General features: G+C 42.0%; 1 protein-coding gene across 2 annotated transcripts in view; it reads left to right on the top strand.

Annotated features, from left to right (window-relative positions):
• The window catches only part of C6H5orf22 (chromosome 6 C5orf22 homolog), a 145,740-nt gene that overhangs the window by 52,035 nt on the left and 73,243 nt on the right, over window positions 1-20,462 (top strand). The window lies entirely within an intron of this gene.

Here is a 20,462-nt window from a genome sequence, read left to right on the forward strand (position 1 = left end):
GTCTAATATCTATCTGTCTAATATCTATCTGTCTAATATCTATCTATCTCTGTGTGTAATGGAGTGTGGGTTGGACAAATGTAAAAGAGGACAACCAAAAAGAAACGCAATATCCTAAAAAAAAAATACTTTATTCATGATATCTAAAAATTCTCATAGACAAATATATATACTTAAATGTATGCTACCAACCTCAACCACCTGGGTTCAGGTAGGCTAGGAAAAAATCAGGGAGTAGTAACAAAATTATTCCTGACACAGTCCCTGTTAGGTGGCCCTATAATAGCTATCACCTACCTAACAGCGGAGGTTGGCACCCTAAATTTCGATATGGCGTCCCCACAGACATACACACAGATTGACCAGGAGGTCACACTAACCAAAAACGTGAAAAGGTGTGAAAAAAAGTGTAACAAAAACGTACTAAAAACAGCGCAGCAAAAAAAGTGCTGCGTAAAAGTCCACTAGATAACGTGTACCCCAAGGTTATATCAGCAAAATGTTGTAGATATTGCTTAATGAAAAAATGGTACACAAACAGTAATCAGGAACCAAAATTATGGGGTACAGTAGAGCACAGATATATTGTGCTCAGAGATACTCAGAGGTCATAAAAAATCAAAACCTCTAGTATATAAACCAATGTGTCACTGTCTTTGTTTAGCACTTAATGACCAACATGTCATAAACGGCAGACCTATCCATAGGACCTCTACAAATAGTGGATACCTAAACAGGGTGTTTCAAATTCGTAATAGCAGATATATCAGCTCACTCCGTAGGTGTACATATGTTTGGGTGATATATAAGTTTACACCCTGGTTACCATACAAGTTCAGTATAAAATGTCAGAAAATAAAAAATCGGCAAAATTATTAACAAAAAGAGAAAAAATAATAGAACACAAATGAAAAGATGTTCTGCTATATCACATCTAGTGTCTCTTATTTAGATTGAGCCAATACACAAAAGAGCCCAAGGCATCTGAGGCCAATCCCTCATTACCTTCTCATAGATGCAGACTATGCTCGGTCTTACGAGAGCTCCTTTATATGAGTGTCAGTCTTGTAAGAGCTCGTTTGTATGGGTGATATATAAATTCACACCCTGAATACCATGCGAGCTCAGTATCAGATATCCGAAATAAAAAAATAAGCAAAATATTCAACAAAACAAGACAAAATAATAAGACACAACTGAAAAAATATCTGCTTATTAGGTATCACATATGGGGTCTCTCTTTTAGATTGGGCCAATGCATATAGAAGCCCAAAGCAGCGGAGGCCAATCCCTCATTCCTCTCTTATACATAAGTGCTATGCTTGGTCTGCCGTGACAAATAAAGAAAAAAACTTATCTGAGTATGTGACATAGTTCGTCCCATCTCACCATCCCTACGCGTTTCGCCCCTTCCCAGTATAGGGGCTCATCAGGGGATAAATTAGGGTGTAGCAGCAATGGCTTAGGAAGTGGATATCGGCGTGCGGAAGTAACCGCGCTATACTTTAATGGCTCATAATACCGTAATGTTTAGAGACAGCTGTCGATTCTGCATGTTTGGTGGCCACAATCCTGGGTGTCGGCGCCGCTCTTAGATGCTTCGCGTGCGCTTGCTATACACCGTGGGGCTAAGTCCCTCCCCACCGTCACATGACAATCCCGGAACTTCCGAGTAGAGTGAAACGCAAACTGCGTGTCACCAATATCGACATGTGCAGTGCTACTTCAGTGTGCTCTTTAACACATGCAGCTACAGCCCGCCCTACCATTTGTTTTAAGCGTTCGTAGGGTAATGGAACGCACAAGCGTGTCACCAGTACGTGATGCCGTCGCTACCTGAACGCGCTTCTTGTGCACGTTGGGGCTAAATCCCGCCCCATCGTCACGTGCCCTTAAGCGATCCCAAAGTGATGGAGCGCAAATGCTTGTCAGCCAGTGCTGACATGAGCAATACTTTTATGCCAGACTGCCTACCGGTTAGGTGTCATACCCGGGTATCAAGACATAATGATGGTTCTGTATTTCATTAAGCAATATCTACAACATTTTGCTGATATAACCTTGGGGTACACGTTATCTAGTGGACTTTTACGCAGCACATTTTTTGCTGCGCTGTTTTTAGTACGTTTTTGTTACACTTTTTTTCACTTTTTTACACCTTTTCACGTCTTTGGTTAGTGTGACTTCCTGGTCAATCTGTGTGTATGTCTGTGGGGACCTGGGTATGGGTAGTTGGTAGGGCCCAGTAGGGCAAGAAGGGACAGTCGACGTGGAGCGGGGGCGCCATATCGAAATTTAGGGTGCCAACCTCCGCTGTTAGGTAGGTGATACCTATTATCGGGCCACCTAACAGGGACTGTCAGGAATATTTTTGTTACTACTCCCTGATTTTTTTTTTTTCCTAGCCTACCCGAACCCAGGTGGTTGATGTTGGTAGCCTACATTTAAGTATATATATTTGTCTGAGAATTTTTAGATATCATGAATAAAGTATTTTTTTTTTTTTAGGATATTGCGTTTCTTTTTGGTTGTCCAATTAAGTATATCCTTACATTATTCTAGCTGGTTGTTTACTTCTAGTGATATGGCAGGGTTTCTATCGGGGTCCTTGAATACGAGCAGTTGGTTGGATGAAGCTAGGGAAGTGTTTTCTGAGGCACAAGGAGATACGGACCTAACTGGAAGCCCAAGTTTAACCCCTTTCTGACATCGGACGTACTATCCCGTCCATGTGGGGTGGGCCCCTATGACCATGGACGGGATAGTACGTCCAGCGCGATCGGCGGCGCTCACGGGGGGAGCGCCGCCGATCGCGGCCGGGTGTCAGCTGTTTATCGCAGCTGACATCCGGCACTATGTGCCAGGAGTGGTCACGGACCGCCCCCGGCACATTAACCCCCGGCACACCGCGTACAGGGAAGCTTCCCGCAGGGAGGGGGCTCCCTGCGGGCTTCCCTGAGCCCCCCGCAGCAACGCGATGTGATCGCGTTGCTGCGAGGGTCTCACCTCCCTCCCTGCTCCCTCCAGCCCCGGATCCAAGATGGCCGCGGATCCGGGTCCTGCAGGGAGGGAGGTGGCTTCACAGAGCCTGCTCAGAGCAGGCACTGTGAAGGCTGCAGCGCTGCATGTCAGATCAGTGATCTGACAGAGTGCTGTGCAAACTGCCAGATCACTGATCTGTGATGTCCCCCCTGGGACAAAGTAAAAAAGTAAAAAAAAAAAATTTCAAATGTGTAAAAAATAAAATAAAAAAAATATTCCAAAATAATGAAAAAAAAAAAAATATTCTTACCATAAATACATTTCTTTATCTAAATTAAAAAAAAAAACAATAAAAGTACACATATTTAGTATCGCCGCGTCCGTAACGGCCCGACCTATAAAACTGGCCCACTAGTTAACCCCTTCAGTAAACACCGTAAGAAAAAAAAAAAGAGGCAAAAAACAACGCTTTATCATACCGCCGAACAAAAAGTGGAATAACACGCGATCAAAAAGACAGATATAAATAACAATGGTACCGCTGAAAACGTCATCTTGTCCCGCAAAAAAAGAGCCACCAAACAGCATCATCAGCAAAAAAATAAAAAAGTTATAGTCCTGAGAATAAAGCGATGCCAAAATAATTTTTTTCTATAAAATAGTTTTTATCGTATAAAAGCGCCAAAACATAAAAAAATGATATAAATGAGGTGTCGCTGTAATCGTACTGACCCGAAGAATAAAACTGCTTTATCAATTTTACCAAACGCGGAACGGTATAAACGCCTCCCCCAAAAGAAATTCATGAATAGCTGGTTTTTGGTCATTCTGCCTCACAAAAATCGGAATAAAAAGCGATCAAAAAATGTCACGTGCCCGAAAATGTTACCAATAAAAACGTCAACTCGTCCCGCAAAAAACAAGACCTCACATGACTCTGTCGACCAAAATATAGAAAAATTATAGCTCTCAAAATGTGGTAACGCAAAAAATATTTTTTGCAATAAAAAGCGTCTTTCAGTGTGTGACGGCTGCCAATCATAAAAATCCGCTAAAAAACCCGCTATAAAAGTAAATCAAACCCCCCTTCATCACCCCCTTAGTTAGGGAAAAATTAAAAAAATGTATTTATTTCCATTTTCCCATTAGGGCTAGGGTTAGGGCTAGGATTAGGGTTAGGGCTAGGGTTAGGGCTAGGGCTACAGTTTGGGTTGGGGCTAAAGTTACAGTTAGGGTTTAGATTACATTTACGGTTGGGAATAGGGTTGGGATTAGGGTTAGGGGTGTGTCAGGGTTAGAGGTGTGGTTAGGGTTACTGTTGGGATTAGGGTTAGGGGTGTGTTTGGATTAGGGTTTCAGTTATAATTGGGGGGTTTCCACTGTTTAGGCACATCAGGGGCTCTCCAAACGCGACATGGCGTCCGATCTCAATTCCAGCCAATTCTGCGTTGAAAAAGTAAAACAGTGCTTCTTCCCTTCCGAGCTCTCCCGTGTGCCCAAACAGGGGTTTACCCCAACATATGGGGTATCAGCGTACTCAGGACAAATTGGACAACAACTTTTGGGGTCCAATTTCTCCTGTTACCCTCAGGAAAATAGAAAACTGGGGGCTAAAAAATAATTTTTGTGGGAAAATTTTTTTTATTTTTACGGACCTCCATTATAAACTTCTGTGAAGCCCTTGGTGGGTCAAAGCGCTCAGCACACATCTAGATAAGTTCCTAAGGGGGTCTACTTTCCAAAATGGTGTCACTTATGGGGGGTTTCTACTGTTTAGGTACATTAGGGTCTCTGCAAACGCAATGTGACACCTGCAGACCATTCCATCTAAGTCTGCATTCAAATGGCACTCCTTCCCTTCTGAGCCCTCCCATGTGCCCAAACAGTGGTTCCCCCCACATATGGTGTATCATCGCACTCAGGACAAATTGGGCAACAAATTTTGGGGTCCAATTTCTCCTGTTACCCTCAGGAAAATACAAAACTGGGGGCTAAAAAAATAATTTTTGTGGGAAAAAAAATTTGTTTTATTTTTACGGCTCTGCATTATAAACTTCTGTGAAGCACTTGGTGGGTCAAAGTTCTCACCACACCTCTAGATAAGTTCCTTAGGGGGTCTACTTTCCAAAATGGTGTCACTTGTGGGGGGTTTGAATGTTTAGGCACATCAGTGGCTCTTCAAACGCAACATGACGTCCCATCTCAATTCCTGTCAATTTTGCATTGAAAAGTCAAACGGCACTCCTTCCCTTCCGAGCTCTCCCATCCGCCCAAACAGTGGTTTACCCCCACATATGGGCTATCAGCGTACTCAGGACAAATTGTACAACAACTTTTGGGGTCCAATTTCTTCTCTTACCCTTGGGAAAATAAAAAATTGGGGGCGAAAAGATAATTTTTGTGAAAAAATATGATTTTTTATTTTTACGGTTCTACATTATAAACTTCTGTGAAGCACTTGTTGGGTCAAAGTGCTCACCACACCTCTAGATAAGTTCCTTAGAGGGTCTACTTTCCAAAATGGTGTCACTTGTGGGGGGTTTCAATGTTTAGCCACATCAGGGGCTCTCCAAACGAAACATGGCGTCCCATCTCAATTCCAGTCAATTTTGCATTGAAAAGTCAAATGGCACTCCTTCGCTTCCGAGCTCTGCCATGCGCCCAAACAGTGGTTTACCCCCACATGTGGGGTATTGGCATACTCAGGACAAATTGTACAACAATGTTTGGGGTCCATTTTCTCCTGTTACCCTTGGTAAAATAAAACAAATTGGAGCTGAATTAAATTTTTTGTGAAAAAAAGTTAAATGTTCATTTTTATTTAAACATTCAAAAAATTCCTATGAAGCACCAGAAGGGTTAATAAACTTCTTGAATATGGTTTTGAGCACCTTGAGGGGTGTAGTTTTTAGAAAATACCCAAGTGTGACACCATTCTATCATATAGACCCCTCAAAATGACTTCAAATGAGATGTGGTCCCTAAAATAAAATGGTGTTGTAGAAATGAGAAATTGCTGGTCAACTTTTAACCCTTATAACTCCCTAACAAAAAAAAATTTTGGTTCCAAAATTGTGCTGATGTAAAGTAGACATGTGGGAAATGTTACTTATTAAGTATTTTGTGTGACATATCTCTGTGATTTAATTGCATAAAAATTCAAAGTTGGAAAATTGCGAAATGTTCATAATTTTCGCCAAATTTCCGTTTTTTTCACAAATAAACGCAGGTACTATCAAAGAATTTTTACCATTGTCATGAAGTACAATATGTCACGAGAAAACAATGTCAGAATCACCAGGATCCATTGAAGCGTTCCAGAGTTATAACCTCATAAAGGGACAGTGGTCAGAATTGTAAAAATTGGCCCGGTCATTAACGTGCAAACCACCCTTGGGAGTAAAGGGGTTAAAAACGTTATTTTCGGATCTTCAAACCACCTATAAAGAGAATATAAAATCCTGGTGGGAGATCCAATCTTTGGATAACTATATAAAGCAGGGTATTGTTCCACGCGGTTTACGAATTAACATTACTCCTACCCAGAGAGTTGGGTCTGATAGACTGTTAGAAAGGTGGGAAAAGGAATCCATCTCCTCTTCCTTAAGATTCATGCAAATCCTCTTAGAGAAAGAAAAAGGGACTTTTGAAGTCTCTTCTAAAAAACTAAGAGAACAAATTGATGAGACCCTTAAACATAAATCAGTGGGGGATTTTGCCAGCAAGGAAGAAAATCTCAAAGTAGCAGTAGAGAAATATAAAGCTGCGCTTAAAGAGAGGAAACATAAAAAATTCCTAAGAGATCTCACTGAGTTCAAAGAGAAAAGGGCTTACTTGTTCACTGACACCAACGCAGGTAACGGCAGACCATCTACCAGGGTTGATATCTCCTCTTCAGACGTAGAGACATCTGAATCTGATTATCAGCCGAGAGACGCTTTTAGACCTTATAGACGGTTTAAGGCCAAAAATAAAAGGGGTAACTCTGCAAGATGGCGAGGGCCAGTACGTGGAGAAACAAACATACCGTCCTCCTCTGGTACTTCCTCTGTAGCTCCGTCTTTTTTAGAGAATCGAGATATAAGATACCATCTAAGGTGACGCACTAATGATGAGTAACATCTCTGATACCATCACGAGACGCCACATGAATGGCAAAGGGAAGAACGACATCATTAATTTATCCAATCACATCTTGACAGAACCCGAGAAAACCATTCTGCAGGCGGGGCTCTCCTTTGTTCCCACAACCAACTTTGATCCTTTTACATGGGTCAAGGATATAAACTTATTCCTGAGGAAATTAAGGTGGAAAAAGTTTTTCGCAAATAGTGATCGGAATCAGTGTCAACAGCTTGGCATCCTGCCAGAGGATTTTGAGGATGTATGCCTTTTGGCTGACCTGGCAGAAGAGGGGGATAGAAATCCGGGAGAAGGTCCTTTCACTGACCTGAAACGGAGAAGCACTAAAATGCCGCCCCCTTGTGATCACGGAATTATTGATGCTTTTGAAAAGCTGGTTGTGGATGAAATAAAGAGAATTAACCCTAAAAACAGGTCAGCTAACCCCAATATATCTAAGGAAGAAAGAGCAGCGCTACAATGCCTTCAGTCCGATGCCTCTTTGATCATAAAACCATCGGACAAAGGGGGAAATACTGTCCTGATGAATAGGGTAGAGTATGTCAAGATGTGTATGGACATCCTAGCCGATGAGACGACATACGAGGTGATACGTCGCGACCCATCCCCCCGAGTATAAAAAAAAAAGTCTAAACGACATTCTAAATAGAGCTCTGGAAGCCCATCTGATTTCAAAAAACGAACTGAATTTCCTCTTACCTAAAAGTCCTGTAATTGCGACATTTTATGCAATTCCAAAAATCCACAAGGGGTACCCCCCCGCTTAAAGGTAGGCCAATAGTATCGGGGATAGACGCTCTGGGACAAAACAGTAGCATCTACCTTGACCAGGTGTTGAGGCCATTCGTTGTAGTCCTGCCATCCTATACGAAAGACACAACTGATCTATTGACTAAACTGGATGGGGTCTCTGTGGAAGCAGGGACAATGCTTCTCTCAATAGATGTGGAGGCATTGTACTCAAGTATACACCATGAGACGGGCCTCAAGGCAGTTCAATATTTTCTGAACACACGAGGTAACCATTTCGCTCCACATAATGAGTTCGTGATGACTCTGCTTGAGTATGTTTTGTGCCATAATTTCTTCCTATTCAATGGGAGGTTTTACCACCAGCTCAGGGGCACCGCTATGGGTAGCCCTTGTGCGCCCACCTATGCGAATTTGCTCCTGGGCTGGTGGGAGGACACGGTGGTCTTTGGGGACGGGGATGCCGTCTGGGGACCCCATATACAATTTTGGGGTCGTTACATAGACGACATCCTTGTCCTCTGGACTGGGGACATACCTACTTTCCACTCCTTTATGGAATCTCTAAATGAGAACCAACTAGGCCTCAGGTTTACATATGAGGTAGGAGGAAGAGAGATCTCATTCCTCGATGTGAAGCTGTCCATTGAAGATAATGGCTCAATAAGAACTACCCTTTTTCGCAAGCCAACGGCGGCTAATGGCCTGCTAAGATGGGAAAGTTATCACCCAACTCCACTGAAACGAGGGATACCAAAAGGACCGTTTCTAAGGCTGAGGAGAAACTGTTCCGAAAATGGAGATTACCAAAACAAAGCAAGAGATCTGAAAAAAAGATTCACGGATCGTGGATACCCTAGGGCACTACTTGAGGAAGCTAATCAATATGCTAAAACCATAGAATGGACAACACTGCTTCATCCCCGGAAAAATGATGATGAGACCCCTAAAACAAGACTTATTGGTACCTTTGATGACCAGCAAGATAGGGTCATGGGTATATTAAGGAAACACTGGGGGATTTTGAGAACGGACCCAGACCTTAATAAATGGATCTTCCCTTATCTGTCTGTCACCTATAGGAAGGGTAGGTCCATTAGAGATATGGTGGTCAATAGCCACTATAATCCACCAAAAATGAGACATGGTTGGCGAACAGATCTTTGGGGACCTTTAGATGTGGTCGCTGTAGCTTCTGTAACCATATTGCACCATCTACTACGTTTCAGAGCTCGGTGACCAAAAGGATATACAAAAATAGACAATTTGACAACTGTAGGACGGAGGGTGTCGTTTATGTCTGTACGTGCTCGTGCCCTATGGACTACGTAGGAAAAACAAAGCGACAACTGTGGGTCAGGATGGGCGAACACCTGGGAGACATAAGACATGGGCGGGATTCTCCGCTAGCCAGACATGTCAATTCTGTGCATAATGGGGATGTTGAATGTATCTCGTTCAAGATCATTGAGGTAGTATATCCCTCCATCAGACAGGGCGATTGGGATAATGAGATTCTTCAGCGAGAATGCAGATGGATCTTTTGGCTGGAGAGTATGAGCCCTGGTGGGCTCAATGAACAACTGACATATACCTGCTTCATTTAGGACTGCTCGTGAAAAGGATGTCAACTTTGGTAGATAATCCTTTTTGTCCATCTTTTTTGACTGATTGTGAGTCTAAAGATCCTGTAGGTTATTCTCTTTCCTGCAGTGGTACCTTCATCAATGGAGGTCAGATGGCCTCTGAGTGTGGGCATTGATGCCCTCTGGTAAAGAACACGATACACATAATATAGTGGTGTGTGCGGCGGTATACGCACGGAATGGCTGCAACATACATGAGACTATTTGATTTCCCTCTAGGCATGCAAAGATCGCACTATACAAAGTACTATTGCATATGGCATAAATAGACTAGTGCACTATAGAACTATATTTTACCGATGACATGGACCTAAGAAAATGAGTGTTCCATGTCTATTCTGTATAGTGTTTATACGCACCTCTTCTTTATTGTTTGAAGAGGTTTATAGCCCCTTTACCCCCACCTTTGTAACTTCTTTCCTTCTTGAGACTGCATGGACTCCGTGCTGGTAAGCGCACATGTCCCCGAAAATATGAGCCAGAAATACAGAACCATCATTATGTCTTGATACCTGGGTATGACACCTAACCGGTAGGCAGTCTGGCATAAAAGTATTGCGCATGTCAACACTGGCTGACACGCATTTGCGCTCCATCACTTTGGGAGCGCTTAAGGGCACGTGACGATGGGGCGGGATTTAGCCCCAACGTGCACAAGAAGCGTGTTCAGGTAGCGCCGGCATCACGTACCGGTGACACGCTTGTGCGTTCCATTACCCTAGGAACGCTTAAAACAAATGGTAGGGCGGGCTGTAGCTGCATGTGTTAAAGAGCACACTGAAGTAGCACTGCGCATGTCGATATTGGTGACACGCAGTTTGCGTTTCACTCTACTCGGAAGTTCCGGGATTGTCATGTGATGGTGGGGAGGGACTTACACCGTGGGGCTATAGCAAGCGCACGCGAAGCATCTAAGAGCAGCGCCGACACCCAGGATTGTGGCCACCAAACATGCAGAATCGACAGCTGTCTCTAAACATTACGGTATTATGAGCCATTAAAGTATAGCGCGGTTACTTCCGCACGCCGATATCCACTTCCTAAGCCATTGCTGCTACACCCTAATTTATCCCCTGATGAGCCCCTATACTGGGAAGGGGCGAAACGCGTAGGGATGGTGAGATGGGACGAACTATGTCACATACTCAGATAAGTTTTTTTCTTTATTTGTCACGGCAGACCAAGCATAGCACTTATGTATAAGAGAGGAATGAGGGATTGGCCTCCGCTGCTTTGGGCTTCTATATGCATTGGCCCGATCTAAAAGAGAGACCCCATATGTGATACCTAATAAGCAGATATTTTTTCAGTTGTGTCTTATTATTTTGTCTTGTTTTGTTGAATATTTTGCTTATTTTTTATTTCGGATATCTGATACTGAGCTCGCATGGTATTCAGGGTGTGAATTTATATATCACCCATACAAACGAGCTCTTACAAGACTGACACTCATATAAAGGAGCTCTCATAAGACCGAGCATAGTCTGCATCTATGAGAAGGTAATGAGGGATTGGCCTCAGATGTCTTGGGCTCTATTGTGTATTGGCTCAATCTAAATAAGAGACACTAGATGTGATATAGCAGAACATCTTTTCATTTGTGTTCTATTATTATTTTTTCTCTTTTTGTTGATAATTTTGCTGATTTTTTTATTTTCTGACATTTTATACTGAACTTGTATGGTAACCAGGATGTAAACTTATATATCACCCAAACATATGTACACCTACGGAGTGAGCTGATATATCTGCTATTACGGATTTGAAACACCCTGTTTAGGTATCCACTATTTGTAGAGGTCCTATGCATAGGTCTGCCGTTTATGACATGTTGGTCATTAAGTGCTAAACAAAGACAGTGACACATTGGTTTATATACTAGAGGTTTTGATTTTTTATGACCTCTGAGTATCTCTGAGCACAATATATCTGTGCTCTACTGTACCCCATAATTTTGGTTCCTGATTACTGTTTGTGTACCATTTTTTCATTAAGCAATATCTACAACATTTTGCTGATATAACCTTGGGGTACACGTTATCTAGTGGACTTTTACGCAGCACTTTTTTTGCTGCGCTGTTTTTAGTACGTTTTTGTTACACTATTTTTCACTTTTTTACACCTTCTCACGTCTTTGGTTAGTGTGACCTCCTGGTCAATCTGTGTGTATGTCTGTGGGGACCTGGGTATGGGTAGTTGGTAGGGCCCAGTAGGGCAAGAAGGGACAGTCGACGTGGAGCGGGGGCGCCATATCGAAATTTAGGGTGCCGACCTCCGTTGTTAGGTAGGTGATAGCTATTATCGGGCCACCTAACAGGGACTTTGTCAGGAATATTTTTGTTACTACTCCCTGATTTTTTTTTTTTTTTTTCCTAGCCTACCCGAACCCAGGTGGTTGATGTTGGTAGCATACATTTAAGTATATATATTTGTCTATGAGAATTTTTAGATATCATGAATAAAGTTTTTTTTTTTTTTTTTTTTAAGGATATTGCGTTTCTTTTTGGTTGTACAATTAAGTATATCCTTACATTATTCTAGCTGGTTGTTTACAAATGTAAAAGAGGAGTTGGACAGAAATGACATCACAAATCTTTTGAAGAGAGGAGGGAGGGGTTTGGGTGTGTTTTTGGAGTGGGTGTGGTAGGTTCGGGCTTAGTGGCCAGTGCAAAGCATCATGGAACTTGTAGTATTAGAGCACAATAACTCAGGAGAAAGGAAGTTGTCGATTAACCCCATGAGAGCTGAATCCAGCACTGAAGATGTGCTGCTACAGCATGATAAAAGATAATATTGCTAAAATAAACACAGTAGATATTTTCAGTGGCACATAATAGCAAGATTTATGAAAAAAAAAGAAAAAAACTTTATAGTAGTGGACAACTTCTTTAATTTTTTGTATTTATTTAATGCCTCCTCACTACCTACTTCCTTTAATTCTCTAAATGCTTTCTTTTTGTCACTTATTGCACCCCTTACAGCTCTATTTAGCCATATTGGTTTCCTCCTATTCCTAGTATGTTTATTCCCATACGGTATATACTGTGCACAGGTCCTATCCAGGATGCTAATAAATGTCTCCCATTTTCTTTGTGTATTTTTATGTCTCAGGATATCGTCCCAGTAAATTGCACCAAGATCCTCTCTCATCCGTTGGAAATTTGCCCTCCTGAAGTTTAGTGTCCTTGTAACCCCTCTACTACACATCTTATTAATGGATACATGAAAACTTATTATTTTGTGATCACTATTCCCCAAGTGACCCCCAACCCTTATATTTGATATGCCATCTGGCCTGTTGGTTAATATTCGGTCTAGCAGTGCTCCCCCTTCTTGTTGGGTCCTGAACCAGTTGTGAAAGGTAATTGTCTCTCATAGTTGTCAAAACCCGATTACTTTTGCTGGAACTATTTCAGGGTAGTTGAAGTCCCCCATAATAATGACTTCCCCTTGAGTCGCAGCTTCATCTATTTGCTTTACGAGGATATTCTCCATTGCTTCCATTATTTTTGGAGATTAACAAACCCCTATCAGTAATTTATTAATTTCTTTTTCCTCCTCCCCTTATCTCCACCCACAGGGACTCTACATTTTCATTAGATTCACCTATATTATCACGCCGGTTGGGTTTTAAGGACAATTTTACATGTAGACACACCCCTCCCCCGCGCCGATCCATTCGGTCATTTCTGAACAGACTATAACCCTGCAAGTTTACAGCCCAGTCATGGCTCTCATCCAGCCACGTTTCAGATATCCCCACCATGTCATAATTATGCTCCAACAACATTAATTCTAATTCGTCCATTTTGTTGGCAAGGCTTTTGGGATTAGTATACATGCACTTGATGTTCCTCTCTGTACCTCTATTCTTTCTTAAATTATTAACTGTTCTAACCCCACCCCCCATGCCACCGCCACCCCCATCTTCCTTATTTGTGCCCAGGTCTCTATCTGCACTATCTTCCCCTCCTATAAAATGAATACCCTCCCCCCCATCCCTAGTTTAAACACTCCTCCAACCTTCTAGCCATTTTCTCCCCCAACAGAGCTGCACCCTCCCCATTGAGGTGCAGCCCGTCCCTAGCGTAGAGCCTGTAGCCAACTGAGAAGTCGGCCCAGTTCTGCAGGAACCCAAACCCCTCCTTCCTACACCAATTCTTGAGCCACTTATTAACCTCCCGTTGCCTCTCTGGCGTTGTACAGGCAGTATTTTGGAAAATACTACATTGGAGGTCCTTGCTTTCAGCTTGCAGCCTAATTTCCTGAAATCATCTTTAACCTTCGTCAGGCTGCATAATTTTACGTTAACAGGCTGCAGAGGTACAATTGTACCTTCATATATACCTTCACTGTGATATTTGGCCAATATATTCTGGACCAAAACTGCAGAGATGTCACGAAATTTCAGCCCTCTATGGCTTTTCGAAAAAGTTATTGCAATTTTAAAAAACGGAATAGTTACAATTGTACCTAGTCAGCCGGACGAAGGTTAAGGACCTTCCACCTACCTCTAACTTTGTCATTTGTGCCAATGTGCACCATGACCGCTGGGTCCTCACCAGCCCCTCCCAGTAATCTGTCCACCCGATCAGCGATGTGTCGGACTCGAGCGCCAGGTAGGCAGCACACCATTCGACGATCCCGGTCTTTGTGACAGATTGCCCTATCTGTTCCCCTAATAATTGAGTCCCCCACTACCAGCACCTGTCTGGCCTGCCCTGCTCTCCTATTTCCCTCCTTACTGGAGAAGTCACTCCTTCGGCTTTCAGAGGACATGCCTTGCTGCAGCAGTGCTACCCCTGAACTGGCACCCCCCTCATCTGCCAACTTGGCAAGCTTATTGGGTCTGTCCAACAGAGTGGGAACTAAACCAAGAAGTTTTCCAACTACTATGCCACCGTTGGGGAACTCCCAGAATTGATTTGTTTGCCACAAGAAGAAATTTGAAGGTGCCCAGATTCTATTCTCTCAATACTTCAGACATGCCAGAAGCAGTCGATGCCTTAAGCCAGACATGGGACGAACCACTCTCCTATGCATTTTCCCCCCTTGGCACTCAATCCATTAGTAGTAAGAAAAATCCAGAAGACCAGGCAACAGTTCTGTTGATTGTGCCATTCTGGCCAAAGAGAAGCTGGTTCCCGTTGCTGGGGTCCATGACTCTAGAGAACCCAATCAAACTTCCTCTATGGAAGGACATCATCTATCAGGGTCGTGTCTTGCACCAAAAACCGGAAAGGTTACACCTGTCATCATGGATCCTGAAAGGGACATCTTGAAAGCTCAGGGTTTATCAGATGAAGTCATTTCAACCATTCAAGCTAGCAGAAAACGGTAACTTCGGCAATCTACTACAAGATCTGGAAGAAATTCTGTATGGAGGGTGGAAGGTCGGCCGTGTTACCAGAGACCCCAGATGTTCCCAGAGTTCTGGATTTTCTTCAGTCTGGGTTCAACATGGGTCGTAGGCCTAGTACCGTTAAGGTACAGATTTCGGCCCTCGGCACTTTCTTTATCCTTTTGGCCTCACACCCATGGATAATTAGGTTTGTTAAAGCCATCCAGAGATTGCGTCCCACCTTTAGGGAGTTAACCTCCTCTTGCAACTTAAACTTGGTCCTCAGGGCTTTATGTAAAGAACCTTCTACCGTAGGTGAAAACATGCCCATCTCAGTTCGTACATGGACAACAGCCTTTCTAGTAGCAATTACAACTGCTAAGAGGTGGGAGAGATTCATGCTTTATCTATTAGGGATCTGTATCTTCAGATTCGCGATGATCACATAATCTTAAAATTAGACCCATCGTTTATTCCAAAAATTGCATCAGTACGAAACCGGAACCAAGAGATTTTACCCTCCTTTTGCGAAAACTCCTCTAATGCAAAAGAGCAATCTTTACACTCCCTGGACATAAGACAAGCAGTGTTTAGACTATCTAGAGGTCACTAGTACCTGGACAAGGGACTCTAACCTATTATCCTGTTTGGGGGGAAAAATAAGGGTAAAAAAGCTTCCAAAACTTCTATAGCTAGATGGATCACAACTGTAATTGCCTATTCATCAGAATGGGTAGACTGCCCACTGGGAATAATAGCTCATTTTACTAGGGCTATTTCAGCATCATGGGCTGAACGAGCGGGGGCGTCCTTAGAACAAATAGGTAAGGCCGCAACCTGGGCAAGGGTGAATACGTGTTAGCAGCCCAGCAAACATCATTTGGAAGAAAAGTTCTCCTAGCAGTAGTCCCACCCTAAAGGAATTTTCTTTGGTATTCTTCAGGGTGCTGTCAGGGGGACGTCCTGGAAAATGGGTATTAGACCTACCGGTAATTCTGTTTCCAGGAGTCCATCCTGATAGCACCGTTACTTTTCCCCCCTATGTATACTATTTTCATATGCTGTAATGTAATTTGGTTAATTAAAAGAATTCAAATTGCATCTATTAATGGTGTGGTACTTGTCAAAACACTGAAGGAAAGGGGGCGGAGTGGGACCCTTTAACCTCTTGTGTGTTTTTCCTGTCCCTGCAAGGAGGAGGACGTCCTCCAGGGTGCTGTCAGGATGGACTCCTGGAAACCGAATTACCGGTAGGTCTAATACCCATTTTTTGCAATAAAAAGCGTCTTTTAGTGTGCGACGACTGCCAATCATAAAAATCCCCTAAAAAACCCGCTATAAAAGTAAATCAAACCCCCCTTCATCACCCCCTTAGTTAGGGAAAAATACATTTTTAAAAAATATATTTCCAATTTCCCGTTAGGGTTGGGGCTAAAGTTACTGTTTGGATTACATTTACGGTTGGGATTAGGTTTGGGATTATGGTTAGGGGTGTGGTTAGGGTTATGGTTGGGATTTAGGTTAGGGGGTGTGTTTGGCTTAGGGTTTCCGTTAGAATTGGAGAGTTTCTACTGTTAAGGCACATCAGGGGCTCTCCAAACGCGACATGGTGTCCTATCTCAATTCCAGTCAATTTTGCATTGAAAAGTCAAACGGCGATCCTTCCCTTCCAAGCTCTACCATGCGCCCAAACAGTGGTTTACCCAAAATATGGGGTATCGGCATACTCAGGACAAATTTTACAACAACTTTTGGGGTCCAATTTCTCCTGTTATCCTTGGTAAAATAAAACAAATTGGAGCAGAAGTATATTTTTTTTGTGAAAAAAGTTAAATGTTCATTTGTTTTTTTTTTTAACATTCCAAAAATTATTGTGAAACACCTGAAGGATTAATAAACTTCTCGAATGTGGTTTTGAGCACCTTGAGATGTGCAGTTTTTAGAATGGTGTCACACTTGGGTATTTTCTATCATATAGACCCCTCAAAGTGACTTCAAATGTGATGTGGTGCCTAAAAGAAAAAAAAAAATATTGGTGTTGTAAAAATGAGAAATTGCTGGTCAGCTTTTAACCCTTATAACTCCCTAACAAAAATAAATTTGGGTTCCAAAATTGTGCTGATGTAAAGTAGACATGTGGGAAATGTTACTTAAGTATTTTGTGTGACATATCTGTCATTTAAGGGCATAAAAAATCAAAGTTGGAAAATTGCAAAATTTTCGCCTAATTTCCATTTTTTTTTTTTTCAAACGCAGGTAATATCAAAGAAATTTTACCACTATCATTAAGTACAATATGTCATGAGAAAAATATGTCTGAATCCTCAGGATCCGTTGAAGCGTTCCAGAGTTATAACCTCATAAAGGGACAGTGGTCAGAATTGTAAAAATTGGCACGGTCATTAACGTGCAAACCACCCTTAGGGGTTAAAGGGTTAATTTTTATGCCCTTCAGTCAGAGAGATGTCACACAGTATAGTTAATAAATAATATTCCCATATGTCTACTTTACATAAGCACAATTTTTGAAACAAATTTTTTGTTAGGAATTTAAGGATTAAAAGTTGCAGCGATTTTCTGAATTTTTGTTACAAAATTTGCAAAACCTTTATTTTTTTTTTTTTAGGGACCCAAAAGTGACCCCATTCTAAAAAACTGCACCCCTCAAGGTGCTCAAAACCACATTCAAGAAGTTTATTGACCCTTCAGGTGCTTCACGGGAATTAATGGAATGTGGAAGGGGGAAAAAAACTTTTTTTTCACAAATTTTCCTTTAAACCAATTTTTTTTTTACTTTCACAAGGGTAACAGGAGAAAATAAACCACACGATTTGTGCATTTTCGACTGAGTATGTGGATGCCCCATATGTAGGGGAATACTGTTTGGGCACACGGCAGGACTTGGAAAGGAAAGAGTTTCTTGGAGTGCAGATTTTCATAGACTAGTTTGTGAATTCCATGTAAAGAGCACCTAAGTGCTAGAAAAGCAGAATTGCCCCTGAAGTGACCCCATTTTGGAAGTTACAACCCTTTGAGACTTTATCTACAGCTGTAGTGACTATTTTGACTCCATGTGTGTTTTCCAGAAACAAGCAGTAGTGGATGTTGCTGAGTGAAAATTACAAACCGCCTCTGTAATAACCAGTACGTTGCAGTCACCAGTACATTATGCCCAGCCCGTGCTTCTGGAGAGATGCACCTGTAAATTAGGGGGGCTCACTACAGAAATGCCAAACATTTGGGCACTAAATGTGGTTTAGGCACACTGGGACTCAGAAAGGAGGAGGGCATTTGGATTTGGGATCAGAGAATTTGCTGAATTTCTTTTGACGAGCCATTTAGCTTTTCCATAGCCTTTGTGCTACCAGTAACGTGGAAGCCCACTACAATTCCCTTAATAGATGACGGACCTGAGTGGGGACTTTTTTGTGTTTTGAGTTGAAGCTTTTATTGGGAACATTTTACATAACGTTTGGGATCACGTTTATCTGGCGCTCTACGCTGCACACTTATTTTGTAGTTTCAATCTAAATCTGAGTGACGTGATTCAGATGAAATCCTCTAGTGATCCATTCACTATAATGAGGCTGCAGAGGTACTGTGGACTTCGTCTGTCTTCTGTTCAGTGGCAGAAGCAGAGGTGACTCTTGGTCTTCCTTTCCTGGGGCGGTCCTCATGTGAGACAGTTTCTTTGTAGTACTTGATGGTTTTTGCCACTGCACTTGGACACTTTCAAAGTTTGCCCAATTTTTCAGACTGACTGACCTTCATTTCTTAAAGTAATGATGGCCAATCTTTTTTTTTTTTTTCTTTACTTAGCTGCTTTTTTCTTGCCATAATACAAATTCTAACAGTCTATTCAGTAGGACTATCAGCAGTGTATCCACCAGACTTCTGCACAACACAACTGATGGTCCCAACACCATTTATATGGCAAGAAATCACACTTATTAAACCTGACAGGGCACACCTGTGAAGTGAAAACCATTCCCGGTGACTACCGATTGAAGCTCATCAAGAGAATGCCAAGAGTGTGAAAAGCAGTCATCAAAGAAAAAGGTGGCTACTTTGCAGAACCTAGAATATAAGACATAATTTCCGTTGTTTCACACTTTTTTGTTAAGTATATAATTCCACATGTGTTAATTCATAGTTTTGATGCCTTCAGTGTGAATGTACAATTTTCATAGTCAGGAAAATACAGAAAAATCTTTAAATGAGAAGGTGTCCACGTAGTGTATTGCCCAGCCACGTGGTATACAGCACAGACACGTAGTATACTGCCCAGCCACGTATGTAACAGGTTAAAAGATAAAAAATAAACATACTCCTCTTCTGAAGGACCCTTGTAGTTCTGTTGCCTGTGTGCGGTGCACGCGGCAGCTTCCGGTCCCAGGGTTGGTATGAGCGCAGGACCAGTGATGTCGCGGTCACATCGCATAGCATCCTTAGCACCGGAACCTGCCGCTTGCACTGCCGAGGACAGGACGACACGTCGGAGGGTGAGAATAACGTTTTGTTTTTTTATTATTCTTCTTATTTGTACCATTAGATCTTTTTACTATTGATACTGCATGCGCATCATCAATAGTAAAAAGATGGTCACACAGGTTAATAGCTGCGTAACCGGAGTGCGTTACACCACGCTGGCATTAACCCTGTGTGAGGGCTGACTGGAGGGGAGTACGGAGCGGGCACTGACTGCGGGGAGGAAGGAGTGGCCATGTTGCCGCCGGACTGCGCCCGTCGCTGATTGATTGTGGCAATGGTCGTGGGCGTTTTGCCACAACCAATCAGCGACTTGGATTCCATAACAGACAGAGGCCGCGACCAATGAATATCCGTGACAGAAAGACAGACAGAAAGAGAGATAGAATGAATGAATATATATATATATATATATATATATATATATATATATATATATATATATATATATATATATATATATATATATATATATATATATATATATTCATTCTATCATATACTGTATATTTATTATTATTATTATTTATTATTTTATGTTTTGGCACTTTTACACAATAAAACTATTTTATAGAAGAAAATCATTTGCTGATGGAGCTGTATTGGCTTGTTTTTTTAGCGGGACAAGATGACATTTTCAGCAGTACCATTTTATTTACATTAGTCTTTATGATAGTTTTATTGCACTTTGTTCAGTGATATGATATAAAGCATTGTGTTTTGCCTCATTTTCAATTTTTTTATGGTGTTCACTGAAGGGGTTAACTAGTGGGACAGTTTTATAGAGCGGGTTGTTAAGGACACGGCCATACCAAATGTGTCCTTTTATTTTAATATTTACATAAATGTATTGGAAAAGTTTCTTTTTGTTGGTCTTTATTTGATTATTTTATATATATTTTTACACTTTTTAATTTTTTTTTTTTTACGGTTTTACATTGTCCCAGAATGGGACATCATCTTTACATTTCAGATTGCTGATCTGATGCTTCTGCACTGCAGAACATCGGAGCAGCGTCTGACAGGCAGGGAAGGAGGCATCTCAGGTCCTGCTGTCTGCAATCACTGTGAAGCCACCTTCCCTGAAGGACCCCACCATCTTGTGAGCTGCG

This window comes from Ranitomeya imitator, chromosome 6 (genome assembly GCF_032444005.1).
Source record: "Ranitomeya imitator isolate aRanImi1 chromosome 6, aRanImi1.pri, whole genome shotgun sequence".
NCBI lineage: Eukaryota > Metazoa > Chordata > Amphibia > Anura > Dendrobatidae > Ranitomeya > Ranitomeya imitator.